At 46.8% G+C, this 12,500-nt stretch overlaps 31 non-coding genes and 11 pseudogenes across 31 annotated transcripts; all 42 read right to left on the reverse strand.

Annotated features, from left to right (window-relative positions):
• Positions 1–150: 150 nt before the first annotated feature.
• LOC146278430 (5S ribosomal RNA) lies at positions 151–269 on the reverse strand. The gene has a single exon (XR_014765224.1). It is a non-coding gene; the product is annotated as a 5S ribosomal RNA (ribosomal RNA).
• Positions 270–445: 176 nt separating this feature from the next.
• On the reverse strand, positions 446–554 carry LOC146278431 (5S ribosomal RNA; annotated as a pseudogene).
• Positions 555–728: 174 nt separating this feature from the next.
• On the reverse strand, positions 729–847 carry LOC146278432 (5S ribosomal RNA). Its single transcript, XR_014762764.1, has one exon. It is a non-coding gene; the product is annotated as a 5S ribosomal RNA (ribosomal RNA).
• A 196-nt stretch (positions 848–1,043) lies between these two features.
• Positions 1,044–1,162, reverse strand: LOC146278433 (5S ribosomal RNA). The gene has a single exon (XR_014762765.1). It is a non-coding gene; the product is annotated as a 5S ribosomal RNA (ribosomal RNA).
• A 166-nt stretch (positions 1,163–1,328) lies between these two features.
• LOC146278434 (5S ribosomal RNA) lies at positions 1,329–1,447 on the reverse strand. Its single transcript, XR_014766043.1, has one exon. It is a non-coding gene; the product is annotated as a 5S ribosomal RNA (ribosomal RNA).
• Positions 1,448–1,625: 178 nt separating this feature from the next.
• Positions 1,626–1,734, reverse strand: LOC146278435 (5S ribosomal RNA; annotated as a pseudogene).
• A 174-nt stretch (positions 1,735–1,908) lies between these two features.
• Positions 1,909–2,027, reverse strand: LOC146278436 (5S ribosomal RNA). The gene has a single exon (XR_014762766.1). It is a non-coding gene; the product is annotated as a 5S ribosomal RNA (ribosomal RNA).
• Positions 2,028–2,211: 184 nt separating this feature from the next.
• Positions 2,212–2,330, reverse strand: LOC146278437 (5S ribosomal RNA). The gene has a single exon (XR_014762767.1). It is a non-coding gene; the product is annotated as a 5S ribosomal RNA (ribosomal RNA).
• A 178-nt stretch (positions 2,331–2,508) lies between these two features.
• On the reverse strand, positions 2,509–2,617 carry LOC146278438 (5S ribosomal RNA; annotated as a pseudogene).
• A 182-nt stretch (positions 2,618–2,799) lies between these two features.
• Positions 2,800–2,918, reverse strand: LOC146278439 (5S ribosomal RNA). The gene has a single exon (XR_014762768.1). It is a non-coding gene; the product is annotated as a 5S ribosomal RNA (ribosomal RNA).
• Positions 2,919–3,092: 174 nt separating this feature from the next.
• LOC146278440 (5S ribosomal RNA) lies at positions 3,093–3,211 on the reverse strand. The gene has a single exon (XR_014762770.1). It is a non-coding gene; the product is annotated as a 5S ribosomal RNA (ribosomal RNA).
• A 174-nt stretch (positions 3,212–3,385) lies between these two features.
• LOC146278441 (5S ribosomal RNA) lies at positions 3,386–3,504 on the reverse strand. The gene has a single exon (XR_014762771.1). It is a non-coding gene; the product is annotated as a 5S ribosomal RNA (ribosomal RNA).
• Positions 3,505–3,690: 186 nt separating this feature from the next.
• Positions 3,691–3,809, reverse strand: LOC146278442 (5S ribosomal RNA; annotated as a pseudogene).
• A 176-nt stretch (positions 3,810–3,985) lies between these two features.
• On the reverse strand, positions 3,986–4,104 carry LOC146278443 (5S ribosomal RNA). The gene has a single exon (XR_014766044.1). It is a non-coding gene; the product is annotated as a 5S ribosomal RNA (ribosomal RNA).
• A 178-nt stretch (positions 4,105–4,282) lies between these two features.
• LOC146278444 (5S ribosomal RNA) lies at positions 4,283–4,401 on the reverse strand. Its single transcript, XR_014765567.1, has one exon. It is a non-coding gene; the product is annotated as a 5S ribosomal RNA (ribosomal RNA).
• A 178-nt stretch (positions 4,402–4,579) lies between these two features.
• Positions 4,580–4,698, reverse strand: LOC146278445 (5S ribosomal RNA; annotated as a pseudogene).
• A 194-nt stretch (positions 4,699–4,892) lies between these two features.
• On the reverse strand, positions 4,893–5,011 carry LOC146278446 (5S ribosomal RNA). The gene has a single exon (XR_014765568.1). It is a non-coding gene; the product is annotated as a 5S ribosomal RNA (ribosomal RNA).
• A 178-nt stretch (positions 5,012–5,189) lies between these two features.
• On the reverse strand, positions 5,190–5,308 carry LOC146278447 (5S ribosomal RNA). Its single transcript, XR_014765320.1, has one exon. It is a non-coding gene; the product is annotated as a 5S ribosomal RNA (ribosomal RNA).
• A 178-nt stretch (positions 5,309–5,486) lies between these two features.
• On the reverse strand, positions 5,487–5,605 carry LOC146278448 (5S ribosomal RNA). The gene has a single exon (XR_014762772.1). It is a non-coding gene; the product is annotated as a 5S ribosomal RNA (ribosomal RNA).
• A 184-nt stretch (positions 5,606–5,789) lies between these two features.
• LOC146278449 (5S ribosomal RNA) lies at positions 5,790–5,898 on the reverse strand (annotated as a pseudogene).
• Positions 5,899–6,072: 174 nt separating this feature from the next.
• Positions 6,073–6,191, reverse strand: LOC146278450 (5S ribosomal RNA). Its single transcript, XR_014762773.1, has one exon. It is a non-coding gene; the product is annotated as a 5S ribosomal RNA (ribosomal RNA).
• A 188-nt stretch (positions 6,192–6,379) lies between these two features.
• On the reverse strand, positions 6,380–6,498 carry LOC146278451 (5S ribosomal RNA). Its single transcript, XR_014765244.1, has one exon. It is a non-coding gene; the product is annotated as a 5S ribosomal RNA (ribosomal RNA).
• A 178-nt stretch (positions 6,499–6,676) lies between these two features.
• LOC146278452 (5S ribosomal RNA) lies at positions 6,677–6,795 on the reverse strand (annotated as a pseudogene).
• Positions 6,796–6,979: 184 nt separating this feature from the next.
• Positions 6,980–7,098, reverse strand: LOC146278453 (5S ribosomal RNA). Its single transcript, XR_014762774.1, has one exon. It is a non-coding gene; the product is annotated as a 5S ribosomal RNA (ribosomal RNA).
• Positions 7,099–7,272: 174 nt separating this feature from the next.
• LOC146278454 (5S ribosomal RNA) lies at positions 7,273–7,391 on the reverse strand. The gene has a single exon (XR_014762775.1). It is a non-coding gene; the product is annotated as a 5S ribosomal RNA (ribosomal RNA).
• Positions 7,392–7,565: 174 nt separating this feature from the next.
• Positions 7,566–7,684, reverse strand: LOC146278455 (5S ribosomal RNA). The gene has a single exon (XR_014762776.1). It is a non-coding gene; the product is annotated as a 5S ribosomal RNA (ribosomal RNA).
• Positions 7,685–7,872: 188 nt separating this feature from the next.
• On the reverse strand, positions 7,873–7,991 carry LOC146278456 (5S ribosomal RNA). Its single transcript, XR_014765569.1, has one exon. It is a non-coding gene; the product is annotated as a 5S ribosomal RNA (ribosomal RNA).
• Positions 7,992–8,169: 178 nt separating this feature from the next.
• On the reverse strand, positions 8,170–8,288 carry LOC146278457 (5S ribosomal RNA). Its single transcript, XR_014765322.1, has one exon. It is a non-coding gene; the product is annotated as a 5S ribosomal RNA (ribosomal RNA).
• Positions 8,289–8,466: 178 nt separating this feature from the next.
• Positions 8,467–8,585, reverse strand: LOC146278458 (5S ribosomal RNA). The gene has a single exon (XR_014764755.1). It is a non-coding gene; the product is annotated as a 5S ribosomal RNA (ribosomal RNA).
• A 178-nt stretch (positions 8,586–8,763) lies between these two features.
• Positions 8,764–8,882, reverse strand: LOC146278459 (5S ribosomal RNA). Its single transcript, XR_014765570.1, has one exon. It is a non-coding gene; the product is annotated as a 5S ribosomal RNA (ribosomal RNA).
• A 182-nt stretch (positions 8,883–9,064) lies between these two features.
• On the reverse strand, positions 9,065–9,183 carry LOC146278460 (5S ribosomal RNA). The gene has a single exon (XR_014765571.1). It is a non-coding gene; the product is annotated as a 5S ribosomal RNA (ribosomal RNA).
• A 182-nt stretch (positions 9,184–9,365) lies between these two features.
• LOC146278461 (5S ribosomal RNA) lies at positions 9,366–9,484 on the reverse strand. The gene has a single exon (XR_014765323.1). It is a non-coding gene; the product is annotated as a 5S ribosomal RNA (ribosomal RNA).
• A 178-nt stretch (positions 9,485–9,662) lies between these two features.
• Positions 9,663–9,771, reverse strand: LOC146278462 (5S ribosomal RNA; annotated as a pseudogene).
• A 178-nt stretch (positions 9,772–9,949) lies between these two features.
• LOC146278463 (5S ribosomal RNA) lies at positions 9,950–10,068 on the reverse strand. Its single transcript, XR_014765572.1, has one exon. It is a non-coding gene; the product is annotated as a 5S ribosomal RNA (ribosomal RNA).
• A 184-nt stretch (positions 10,069–10,252) lies between these two features.
• On the reverse strand, positions 10,253–10,371 carry LOC146278464 (5S ribosomal RNA). The gene has a single exon (XR_014762777.1). It is a non-coding gene; the product is annotated as a 5S ribosomal RNA (ribosomal RNA).
• Positions 10,372–10,553: 182 nt separating this feature from the next.
• LOC146278465 (5S ribosomal RNA) lies at positions 10,554–10,662 on the reverse strand (annotated as a pseudogene).
• A 178-nt stretch (positions 10,663–10,840) lies between these two features.
• LOC146278466 (5S ribosomal RNA) lies at positions 10,841–10,959 on the reverse strand (annotated as a pseudogene).
• A 178-nt stretch (positions 10,960–11,137) lies between these two features.
• On the reverse strand, positions 11,138–11,256 carry LOC146278467 (5S ribosomal RNA). The gene has a single exon (XR_014765573.1). It is a non-coding gene; the product is annotated as a 5S ribosomal RNA (ribosomal RNA).
• A 182-nt stretch (positions 11,257–11,438) lies between these two features.
• Positions 11,439–11,557, reverse strand: LOC146278468 (5S ribosomal RNA). Its single transcript, XR_014762778.1, has one exon. It is a non-coding gene; the product is annotated as a 5S ribosomal RNA (ribosomal RNA).
• Positions 11,558–11,731: 174 nt separating this feature from the next.
• LOC146278469 (5S ribosomal RNA) lies at positions 11,732–11,850 on the reverse strand. Its single transcript, XR_014766019.1, has one exon. It is a non-coding gene; the product is annotated as a 5S ribosomal RNA (ribosomal RNA).
• Positions 11,851–12,076: 226 nt separating this feature from the next.
• LOC146278470 (5S ribosomal RNA) lies at positions 12,077–12,195 on the reverse strand. Its single transcript, XR_014765574.1, has one exon. It is a non-coding gene; the product is annotated as a 5S ribosomal RNA (ribosomal RNA).
• A 178-nt stretch (positions 12,196–12,373) lies between these two features.
• On the reverse strand, positions 12,374–12,492 carry LOC146278471 (5S ribosomal RNA; annotated as a pseudogene).
• Between the last annotated feature and the right edge of the window lie 8 nt (positions 12,493–12,500).

The following is a 12,500-nucleotide window of genomic DNA, read 5'->3' on the forward strand; positions in this document are numbered from 1 at the left end:
GGCTACTTATCCATATACAAATTTAGCAATTGACAATGCAAGGTAGTCTCTCTCTCGCTCATGTCAAAATGAAAACAGCTTCCAGCCCCTTTCATGAAGGACTACTTGTGCATATTGCAAGATGTCAATTTCTAAGTGAATGAGCAAAAGAGCATACAGCACCTGGTATTCCCAGGCGGTCTCCCATCCAAGTACTAACCAGGCCCGACCCTGCTTAGCTTCCGAGATCAGACGAGATCGGGCGTTGCCAGGCTGGTGTGGCCGTACGAAATAAGTTGACAACCATAGGCTACTTATCCATATACAGATTTAGCAATTGACAATGCAAGGTGGTCTCTCTCTCTCTCTCTCTCTCGTGTCAAAATGAAAACAGCTTCCAGCCCCTTTCATGAAGGACTACTTGTGCATATTGCAAGATTTCAGTTTCTAAGTGAATGAGCAAAAGAGCATACAGCACCTGGTATTCCCAGGCGGTCTCCCATCCAAGTACTAACCAGGCCCGACCCTGCTTAGCTTCCGAGATCAGGCGTTGCCAGGCTGGTATGGCCGTACGAAATAAGTTGACAACCATAGGCTACTTATCCATATACAGATTTAGCAATTGACAATGCAAGGTAGTCTCTCTCTCTCTCTCTCACATGTCAAAATGAAAACAGCTTCCAGCCCCTTTCATGAAGGACTACTTGTGCATATTGCAAGATGTCAATTTCTAAGTGAATGAGCAAAAGAGCATACAGCACCTGGTATTCCCAGGCGGTCTCCCATCCAAGTACTAACCAGGCCCGACCCTGCTTAGCTTCCGAGATCAGACGAGATCGGGCGTTGCCAGGCTGGTATGGCCGTACGAAATAAGTTGACAACCATAGGCTACTTATCCATATACAGATTTAGCAATTGACAATGCAAGGTGGTCTCTCTCTCTCTCTCTCTCTCTCTCTCTCTCTCTCTCTCTCGTGTCAAAATGAAAACAGCTTCCAGCCCCTTTCATGAAGGACTACTTGTGCATATTGCAAGATTTCAGTTTCTAAGTGAATGAGCAAAAGAGCATACAGCACCTGGTATTCCCAGGCGGTCTCCCATCCAAGTACTAACCAGGCCCGACCCTGCTTAGCTTCCGAGATCAGACGAGATCGGGCGTTGCCAGGCTGGTATGGCCGTACGAAATAAGTTGACAACCATAGGCTACTTATCCATATACAGATTTAGCAATTGACAATGCAAGGTGGTCTCTCTCTCTCGTGTCAAAATGAAAACAGCTTCCAGCCCCTTTCATGAAGGACTACTTGTGCATATTGCAAGATGTCAATTTCTAAGTGAATGAGCAAAAGAGCATACAGCACCTGGTATTCCCAGGCGGTCTCCCATCCAAGTACTAACCAGGCCCGACCCTGCTTAGCTTCCAAGATCAGACGAGATCGGGCGTTGCCAAGCTGGTATGGCCGTACGAAATAAGTTGACAACCATAGGCTACTTATCCATATACAGATTTAGCAATTGACAATGCAAGGTGGTCTCTCTCTCTCTCTCTCTCTCTCGTGTCAAAATGAAAACAGCTTCCAGCCCCTTTCATGAAGGACTACTTGTGCATATTGCAAGATTTCAGTTTCTAAGTGAATGAGTAAAAGAGCATACAGCACCTGGTATACCCAGGCGGTCTCCCATCCAAGTACTAACCAGGCCCGACCCTGCTTAGCTTCCGAGATCAGGCGTTGCCAGGCTGGTATGGCCGTACGAAATAAGTTGACAACCATAGGCTACTTATCCATATACAGATTTAGCAATTGACAATGCAAGGTAGTCTCTCTCTCTCTCTCTCACATGTCAAAATGAAAACAGCTTCCAGCCCCTTTCATGAAGGACTACTTGTGCATATTGCAAGATGTCAATTTCTAAGTGAATGAGCAAAAGAGCATACAGCACCTGGTATTCCCAGGCGGTCTCCCATCCAAGTACTAACCAGGCCCGACCCTGCTTAGCTTCCGAGATCAGACGAGATCGGGCGTTGCCAGGCTGGTATGGCCGTACGAAATAAGTTGACAACCATAGGCTACTTATCCATATACAGATTTAGCAATTGACAATGCAAGGTGGTCTCTCTCTCTCTCTCTCTCTCTCTCTCTCGTGTCAAAATGAAAACAGCTTCCAGCCCCTTTCATGAAGGACTACTTGTGCATATTGCAAGATTTCAGTTTCTAAGTGAATGAGCAAAAGAGCATACAGCACCTGGTATTCCCAGGCGGTCTCCCATCCAAGTACTAACCAGGCCCGACCCTGCTTAGCTTCCGAGATCAGACGAGATCGGGCGTTGCCAGGCTGGTATGGCCGTACGAAATAAGTTGACAACCATAGGCTACTTATCCATATACAGATTTAGCAATTGACAATGCAAGGTAGTCTCTCTCTCTCTCTCTCTCTCTCGTGTCAAAATGAAAACAGCTTCCAGCCCCTTTCATGAAGGACTACTTGTGCATATTGCAAGATTTCAGTTTCTAAGTGAATGAGCAAAAGAGCATACAGCACCTGGTATACCCAGGCGGTCTCCCATCCAAGTACTAACCAGGCCCGACCCAGCTTAGCTTCCGAGATCAGGCGTTGCCAGGCTGGTATGGCCGTACGAAATAAGTTGACAACCATAGGCTACTTATCCATATACAGATTTAGCAATTGACAATGCAAGGTGGTCTCTCTCTCTCTCTCTCTCTCTCTCTCGTGTCAAAATGAAAACAGCTTCCAGCCCCTTTCATGAAGGACTACTTGTGCATATTGCAAGATTTCAGTTTCTAAGTGAATGAGCAAAAGAGCATACAGCACCTGGTATTCCCAGGCGGTCTCCCATCCAAGTACTAACCAGGCCCGACCCTGCTTAGCTTCCGAGATCAGACGAGATCGGGCGTTGCCAGGCTGGTATGGCCGTACGAAATAAGTTGACAACCATAGGCTACTTATCCATATACAAATTTAGCAATTGACAATGCAAGGTAGTCTCTCTCTCGCTCTCTCTCATGTCAAAATGAAAACAGCTTCCAGCCCCTTTCATGAAGGACTACTTGTGCATATTGCAAGATGTCAATTTCTAAGTGAATGAGCAAAAGAGCATACAGCACCTGGTATTCCCAGGCGGTCTCCCATCCAAGTACTAACCAGGCCCGACCCTGCTTAGCTTCCGAGATCAGACGAGATCGGGCGTTGCCAGGCTGGTATGGCCGTACGAAATAAGTTGACAACCATAGGCTACTTATCCATATACAGATTTAGCAATTGACAATGCAAGGTAGTCTCTCTCTCTCTCTCTCACAAGTCAAAATGAAAACAGCTTCCAGCCCCTTTCATGAAGGACTACTTGTGCATATTGCAAGATGTCAATTTCTAAGTGAATGAGCAAAAGAGCATACAGCACCTGGTATTCCCAGGCGGTCTCCCATCCAAGTACTAACCAGGCCCGACCCTGCTTAGCTTCCGAGATCAGACGAGATCGGGCGTTGCCAGGCTGGTATGGCCGTACGAAATAAGTTGACAACCATAGGCTACTTATCCATATACAGATTTAGCAATTGACAATGCAAGGTGGTCTCTCTCTCTCTCTCTCTCTCTCTCTCTCTCGTGTCAAAATGAAAACAGCTTCCAGCCCCTTTCATGAAGGACTACTTGTGCATATTGCAAGATTTCAGTTTCTAAGTGAATGAGCAAAAGAGCATACAGCACCTGGTATACCCAGGCGGTCTCCCATCCAAGTACTAACCAGGCCCGACCCTGCTTAGCTTCCGAGATCAGACGAGATCAGGCGTTGCCAGGCTGGTATGGCCGTACGAAATAGGTTGACAACCATAGGCTACTTATCCATATACAGATTTAGCAATTGACAATGCAAGGTAGTCTCTCTCTCTCTCTCTCTCTCGTGTCAAAATGAAAACAGCTTCCAGCCCCTTTCATGAAGGACTACTTGTGCATATTGCAAGATGTCAATTTCTAAGTGAATGAGCAAAAGAGCATACAGCACCTGGTATTCCCAGGCGGTCTCCCATCCAAGTACTAACCAGGCCCGACCCTGCTTAGCTTCCAAGATCAGACGAGATCGGGCGTTGCCAAGCTGGTATGGCCGTACGAAATAAGTTGACAACCATAGGCTACTTATCCATATACAGATTTAGCAATTGACAATGCAAGGTGGTCTCTCTCTCTCTCTCTCTCTCTCGTGTCAAAATGAAAACAGCTTCCAGCCCCTTTCATGAAGGACTACTTGTGCATATTGCAAGATTTCAGTTTCTAAGTGAATGAGCAAAAGAGCATACAGCACCTGGTATACCCAGGCGGTCTCCCATCCAAGTACTAACCAGGCCCGACCCTGCTTAGCTTCCGAGATCAGACGAGATCGGGCGTTGCCAGGCTGGTATGGCCGTACGAAATAAGTTGACAACCATAGGCTACTTATCCATATACAGATTTAGCAATTGACAATGCAAGGTAGTCTCTCTCTCTCTCTCTCTCTCTCGTGTCAAAATGAAAACAGCTTCCAGCCCCTTTCATGAAGGACTACTTGTGCATATTGCAAGATTTCAGTTTCTAAGTGAATGAGCAAAAGAGCATACAGCACCTGGTATACCCAGGCGGTCTCCCATCCAAGTACTAACCAGGCCCGACCCTGCTTAGCTTCCGAGATCAGACGAGATTGGGCGTTGCCAGGCTGGTATGGCCGTACGAAATAAGTTGACAACCATAGGCTACTTATCCATATACAGATTTAGCAATTGACAATGCAAGGTGGTCTCTCTCTCTCTCTCTCTCTCTCTCTCTCTCTCTCTCTCGTGTCAAAATGAAAACAGCTTCCAGCCCCTTTCATGAAGGACTACTTGTGCATATTGCAAGATTTCAGTTTCTAAGTGAATGAGCAAAAGAGCATACAGCACCTGGTATACCCAGGCGGTCTCCCATCCAAGTACTAACCAGGCCCGACCCTGCTTAGCTTCCGAGATCAGACGAGATCGGGCGTTGCCAGGCTGGTATGGCCGTACGAAATAGGTTGACAACCATAGGCTACTTATCCATATACAGATTTAGCAATTGACAATGCAAGGTAGTCTCTCTCTCTCTCTCTCTCTCTCGTGTCAAAATGAAAACAGCTTCCAGCCCCTTTCATGAAGGACTACTTGTGCATATTGCAAGATGTCAATTTCTAAGTGAATGAGCAAAAGAGCATACAGCACCTGGTATTCCCAGGCGGTCTCCCATCCAAGTACTAACCAGGCCCGACCCTGCTTAGCTTCCAAGATCAGACGAGATCGGGCGTTGCCAGGCTGGTATGGCCGTACGAAATAAGTTGACAACCATAGGCTACTTATCCATATACAGATTTAGCAATTGACAATGCAAGGTGGTCTCTCTCTCTCTCTCTCTCTCTCGTGTCAAAATGAAAACAGCTTCCAGCCCCTTTCATGAAGGACTACTTGTGCAAATTGCAAGATTTCAGTTTCTAAGTGAATGAGCAAAAGAGCATACAGCACCTGGTATTCCCAGGCGGTCTCCCATCCAAGTACTAACCAGGCCCGACCCTGCTTAGCTTCCGAGATCAGACGAGATCGGGCGTTGCCAGGCTGGTATGGCCGTACGAAATAAGTTGACAACCATAGGCTACTTATCCATATACAGATTTAGCAATTGACAATGCAAGGTAGTCTCTCTCTCTCTCTCTCTCTCTCTCTCTCGTGTCAAAATGAAAACAGCTTCCAGCCCCTTTCATGAAGGACTACTTGTGCATATTGCAAGATTTCAGTTTCTAAGTGAATGAGCAAAAGAGCATACAGCACCTGGTATACCCAGGCGGTCTCCCATCCAAGTACTAACCAGGCCCGACCCTGCTTAGCTTCCGAGATCGGGCGTTGCCAGGCTGGTATGGCCGTACGAAATAAGTTGACAACCATAGGCTACTTATCCATATACAGATTTAGCAATTGACAATGCAAGGTAGTCTCTCTCTCTCTCTCTCACATGTCAAAATGAAAACAGCTTCCAGCCCCTTTCATGAAGGACTACTTGTGCATATTGCAAGATGTCAATTTCTAAGTGAATGAGCAAAAGAGCATACAGCACCTGGTATTCCCAGGCGGTCTCCCATCCAAGTACTAACCAGGCCCGACCCTGCTTAGCTTCCGAGATCAGACGAGATCGGGCGTTGCCAGGCTGGTATGGCCGTACGAAATAAGTTGACAACCATAGGCTACTTATCCATATACAGATTTAGCAATTAACAATGCAAGGTGGTCTCTCTCTCTCTCTCTCTCTCTCTCTCTCTCTCGTGTCAAAATGAAAACAGCTTCCAGCCCCTTTCATGAAGGACTACTTGTGCATATTGCAAGATTTCAGTTTCTAAGTGAATGAGCAAAAGAGCATACAGCACCTGGTATTCCCAGGCGGTCTCCCATCCAAGTACTAACCAGGCCCGACCCTGCTTAGCTTCCGAGATCAGACGAAATCGGGCGTTGCCAGGCTGGTATGGCCGTACGAAATAAGTTGACAACCATAGGCTACTTATCCATATACAGATTTAGCAATTGACAATGCAAGGTAGTCTCTCTCTCTCTCTCTCTCTCTCGTGTCAAAATGAAAACAGCTTCCAGCCCCTTTCATGAAGGACTACTTGTGCATATTGCAAGATTTCAGTTTCTAAGTGAATGAGCAAAAGAGCATACAGCACCTGGTATACCCAGGCGGTCTCCCATCCAAGTACTAACCAGGCCCGACCCAGCTTAGCTTCCGAGATCAGACGAGATCGGGCGTTGCCAGGCTGGTATGGCCGTACGAAATAAGTTGACAACCATAGGCTACTTATCCATATACAGATTTAGCAATTGACAATGCAAGGTGGTCTCTCTCTCTCTCTCTCTCTCTCTCTCTCGTGTCAAAATGAAAACAGCTTCCAGCCCCTTTCATGAAGGACTACTTGTGCATATTGCAAGATTTCAGTTTCTAAGTGAATGAGCAAAAGAGCATACAGCACCTGGTATTCCCAGGCGGTCTCCCATCCAAGTACTAACCAGGCCCGACCCTGCTTAGCTTCCGAGATCAGACGAGATCGGGCGTTGCCAGGCTGGTATGGCCGTACGAAATAAGTTGACAACCATAGGCTACTTATCCATATACAAATTTAGCAATTGACAATGCAAGGTAGTCTCTCTCTCGCTCTCTCTCATGTCAAAATGAAAACAGCTTCCAGCCCCTTTCATGAAGGACTACTTGTGCATATTGCAAGATGTCAATTTCTAAGTGAATGAGCAAAAGAGCATACAGCACCTGGTATTCCCAGGCGGTCTCCCATCCAAGTACTAACCAGGCCCGACCCTGCTTAGCTTCCGAGATCAGACGAGATCGGGCGTTGCCAGGCTGGTATGGCCGTACGAAATAAGTTGACAACCATAGGCTACTTATCCATATACAGATTTAGCAATTGACAATGCAAGGTAGTCTCTCTCTCTCTCTCTCACAAGTCAAAATGAAAACAGCTTCCAGCCCCTTTCATGAAGGACTACTTGTGCATATTGCAAGATGTCAATTTCTAAGTGAATGAGCAAAAGAGCATACAGCACCTGGTATTCCCAGGCGGTCTCCCATCCAAGTACTAACCAGGCCCGACCCTGCTTAGCTTCCGAGATCAGACGAGATCGGGCGTTGCCAGGCTGGTATGGCCGTACGAAATAAGTTGACAACCATAGGCTACTTATCCATATACAGATTTAGCAATTGACAATGCAAGGTGGTCTCTCTCTCTCTCTCTCTCTCTCTCTCTCTCTCGTGTCAAAATGAAAACAGCTTCCAGCCCCTTTCATGAAGGACTACTTGTGCATATTGCAAGATTTCAGTTTCTAAGTGAATGAGCAAAAGAGCATACAGCACCTGGTATACCCAGGCGGTCTCCCATCCAAGTACTAACCAGGCCCGACCCTGCTTAGCTTCCGAGATCAGACGAGATCGGGCGTTGCCAGGCTGGTATGGCCGTACGAAATAGGTTGACAACCATAGGCTACTTATCCATATACAGATTTAGCAATTGACAATGCAAGGTAGTCTCTCTCTCTCTCTCTCTCTCTCGTGTCAAAATGAAAACAGCTTCCAGCCCCTTTCATGAAGGACTACTTGTGCATATTGCAAGATGTCAATTTCTAAGTGAATGAGCAAAAGAGCATACAGCACCTGGTATTCCCAGGCGGTCTCCCATCCAAGTACTAACCAGGCCCGACCCTGCTTAGCTTCCAAGATCAGACGAGATCGGGCGTTGCCAGGCTGGTATGGCCGTACGAAATAAGTTGACAACCATAGGCTACTTATCCATATACAGATTTAGCAATTGACAATGCAAGGTGGTCTCTCTCTCTCTCTCTCTCTCTCGTGTCAAAATGAAAACAGCTTCCAGCCCCTTTCATGAAGGACTACTTGTGCATATTGCAAGATTTCAGTTTCTAAGTGAATGAGCAAAAGAGCATACAGCACCTGGTATACCCAGGCGGTCTCCCATCCAAGTACTAACCAGGCCCGACCCTGCTTAGCTTCCGAGATCAGACGAGATCGGGTGTTGCCAGGCTGGTATGGCCGTACGAAATAAGTTGACAACCATAGGCTACTTATCCATATACAGATTTAGCAATTGACAATGCAAGGTAGTCTCTCTCTCTCTCTCTCTCTCTCGTGTCAAAATGAAAACAGCTTCCAGCCCCTTTCATGAAGGACTACTTGTGCATATTGCAAGATTTCAGTTTCTAAGTGAATGAGCAAAAGAGCATACAGCACCTGGTATACCCAGGCGGTCTCCCATCCAAGTACTAACCAGGCCCGACCCTGCTTAGCTTCCGAGATCAGACGAGATCGGGCGTTGCCAGGCTGGTATGGCCGTACGAAATAAGTTGACAACCATAGGCTACTTATCCATATACAGATTTAGCAATTGACAATGCAAGGTGGTCTCTCTCTCTCTCTCTCTCTCTCTCTCGTGTCAAAATGAAAACAGCTTCCAGCCCCTTTCATGAAGGACTACTTGTGCATATTGCAAGATTTCAGTTTCTAAGTGAATGAGCAAAAGAGCATACAGCACCTGGTATACCCAGGCGGTCTCCCATCCAAGTACTAACCAGGCCCGACCCTGCTTAGCTTCCGAGATCAGACGAGATCGGGCGTTGCCAGGCTGGTATGGCCGTACGAAATAGGTTGACAACCATAGGCTACTTATCCATATACAGATTTAGCAATTGACAATGCAAGGTAGTCTCTCTCTCTCTCTCTCTCTCTCTCTCGTGTCAAAATGAAAACAGCTTCCAGCCCCTTTCATGAAGGACTACTTGTGCATATTGCAAGATGTCAATTTCTAAGTGAATGAGCAAAAGAGCATACAGCACCTGGTATTCCCAGGCGGTCTCCCATCCAAGTACTAACCAGGCCCGACCCTGCTTAGCTTCCAAGATCAGACGAGATCGGGCGTTGCCAGGCTGGTATGGCCGTACGAAATAAGTTGACAACCATAGGCTACTTATCCATATACAGATTTAGCAATTGACAATGCAAGGTGGTCTCTCTCTCTCTCTCTCTCTCTCGTGTCAAAATGAAAACAGCTTCCAGCCCCTTTCATGAAGGACTACTTGTGCATATTGCAAGATTTCAGTTTCTAAGTGAATGAGCAAAAGAGCATACAGCACCTGGTATACCCAGGCGGTCTCCCATCCAAGTACTAACCAGGCCCGACCCTGCTTAGCTTCCGAGATCAGGCGTTGCCAGGCTGGTATGGCCGTACGAAATAAGTTGACAACCATAGGCTACTTATCCATATACAGATTTAGCAATTGACAATGCAAGGTAGTCTCTCTCTCTCTCTCTCTCTCTCGTGTCAAAATGAAAACAGCTTCCAGCCCCTTTCATGAAGGACTACTTGTGCATATTGCAAGATTTCAGTTTCTAAGTGAATGAGCAAAAGAGCATACAGCACCTGGTATACCCAGGCGGTCTCCCATCCAAGTACTAACCAGGCCCGACCCTGCTTAGCTTCCGAGATCAGACGAGATCGGGCGTTGCCAGGCTGGTATGGCCGTACGAAATAAGTTGACAACCATAGGCTACTTATCCATATACAGATTTAGCAATTGACAATGCAAGGTGGTCTCTCTCTCTCTCTCTCTCTCTCTCTCTCGTGTCAAAATGAAAACAGCTTCCAGCCCCTTTCATGAATGACTACTTGTGCATATTGCAAGATTTCAGTTTCTAAGTGAATGAGCAAAAGAGCATACAGCACCTGGTATTCCCAGGCGGTCTCCCATCCAAGTACTAACCAGGCCCGACCCTGCTTAGCTTCCGAGATCAGACGAGATCGGGCGTTGCCAGGCTGGTATGGCCGTACGAAATAAGTTGACAACCATAGGCTACTTATCCATATACAGATTTAGCAATTGACAATGCAAGGTAGTCTCTCTCTCTCTCTCTCTCTCTCTCTCGTGTCAAAATGAAAACAGCTTCCAGCCCCTTTCATGAAGGACTACTTGTGCATATTGCAAGATGTCAATTTCTAAGTGAATGAGCAAAAGAGCATACAGCACCTGGTATTCCCAGGCGGTCTCCCATCCAAGTACTAACCAGGCCCGACCCTGCTTAGCTTCCGAGATCAGGCGTTGCCAGGCTGGTATGGCCGTACGAAATAAGTTGACAACCATAGGCTACTTATCCATATACAGATTTAGCAATTGACAATGCAAGGTGGTCTCTCTCTCTCTCTCTCTCTCTCGTGTCAAAATGAAAACAGCTTCCAGCCCCTTTCATGAAGGACTACTTGTGCATATTGCAAGATTTCAGTTTCTAAGTGAATGAGCAAAAGAGCATACAGCACCTGGTATACCCAGGCGGTCTCCCATCCAAGTACTAACCAGGCCCGACCCTGCTTAGCTTCCGAGATCAGACGAGATCGGGCGTTGCCAGGCTGGTATGGCCGTACAAAATAAGTTGACAACCATAGGCTACTTATCCATATACAGATTTAGCAATTGACAATGCAAGGTAGTCTCTCTCTCTCTCTCTCTCTCTCGTGTCAAAATGAAAACAGCTTCCAGCCCCTTTCATGAAGGACTACTTGTGCATATTGCAAGATTTCAGTTTCTAAGTGAATGAGCAAAAGAGCATACAGCACCTGGTATACCCAGGCGGTCTCCCATCCAAGTACTAACCAGGCCCGACCCTGCTTAGCTTCCGAGATCAGACGAGATCGGGCGTTGCCAGGCTGGTATGGCCGTACGAAATAAGTTGACAACCATAGGCTACTTATCCATATACAGATTTAGCAATTGACAATGCAAGGTGGTCTCTCTCTCTCTCTCTCTCTCTCTCTCGTGTCAAAATGAAAACAGCTTCCAGCCCCTTTCATGAAGGACTACTTGTGCATATTGCAAGATTTCAGTTTCTAAGTGAATGAGCAAAAGAGCATACAGCACCTGGTATTCCCAGGCGGTCTCCCATCCAAGTACTAACCAGGCCCGACCCTGCTTAGCTTCCGAGATCAGACGAGATCGGGCGTTGCCAGGCTGGTATGGCCGTACGAAATAAGTTGACAACCATAGGCTACTTATCCATATACAAATTTAGCAATTGACAATGCAAGGTAGTCTCTCTCTCGCTCTCTCTCATGTCAAAATGAAAACAGCTTCCAGCCCCTTTCATGAAGGACTACTTGTGCATATTGCAAGATGTCAATTTCTAAGTGAATGAGCAAAAGAGCATACAGCACCTGGTATTCCCAGGCGGTCTCCCATCCAAGTACTAACCAGGCCCGACCCTGCTTAGATTCCGAGATCAGACGAGATCGGGCGTTGCCAGGCTGGTATGGCCGTACGAAACAAGTTGACAACCATAGGCTACTTATCCATATACAGATTTAGCAATTGACAATGCAAGGTGGTCTCTCTCTCTCTCTCTCTCTCTCTCTCTCTCTCTCTCTCTCTCTCTCTCTCTCTCTCTCTCTCTCTCTCTCGTGTCAAAATGAAAACAGCTTCCAGCCCCTTTCATGAAGGACTACTTGTGCATATTGCAAGATTTCAGTTTCTAAGTGAATGAGCAAAAGAGCATACAGCACCTGGTATACCCAGGCGGTCTCCCATCCAAGTACTAACCAGGCCCGACCCTGCTTAGCTTCCGAGATCAGACGAGATCGGGCGTTGCCAGGCTGGTATGGCCGTACGAAATAGGTTGACAACCATAGGCTACTTATCCATATACAGATTTAGCAATTGACAATGCAAGGTAGTCTCTCTCTCTCTCTCTCTCTCTCGTGTCAAAATGAAAACAGCTTCCAGCCCCTTTCATGAAGGACTACTTGTGCATATTGCAAGATTTCAGTTTCTAAGTGAATGAGCAAAAGAGCATACAGCACCTGGTATTCCCAGGCGGTCTCCCATCCAAGTACTAACCAGGCCCGACCCTGCTTAGCTTCCGAGATCAGACGAGATCGGGCGTTGCCAGGCTGGTACGCCCGTACGAAATAAGTT

This window comes from Hypomesus nipponensis, chromosome 7 (genome assembly GCF_054491055.1).
Source record: "Hypomesus nipponensis isolate SF chromosome 7, ASM5449105v1, whole genome shotgun sequence".
NCBI lineage: Eukaryota > Metazoa > Chordata > Actinopteri > Osmeriformes > Osmeridae > Hypomesus > Hypomesus nipponensis.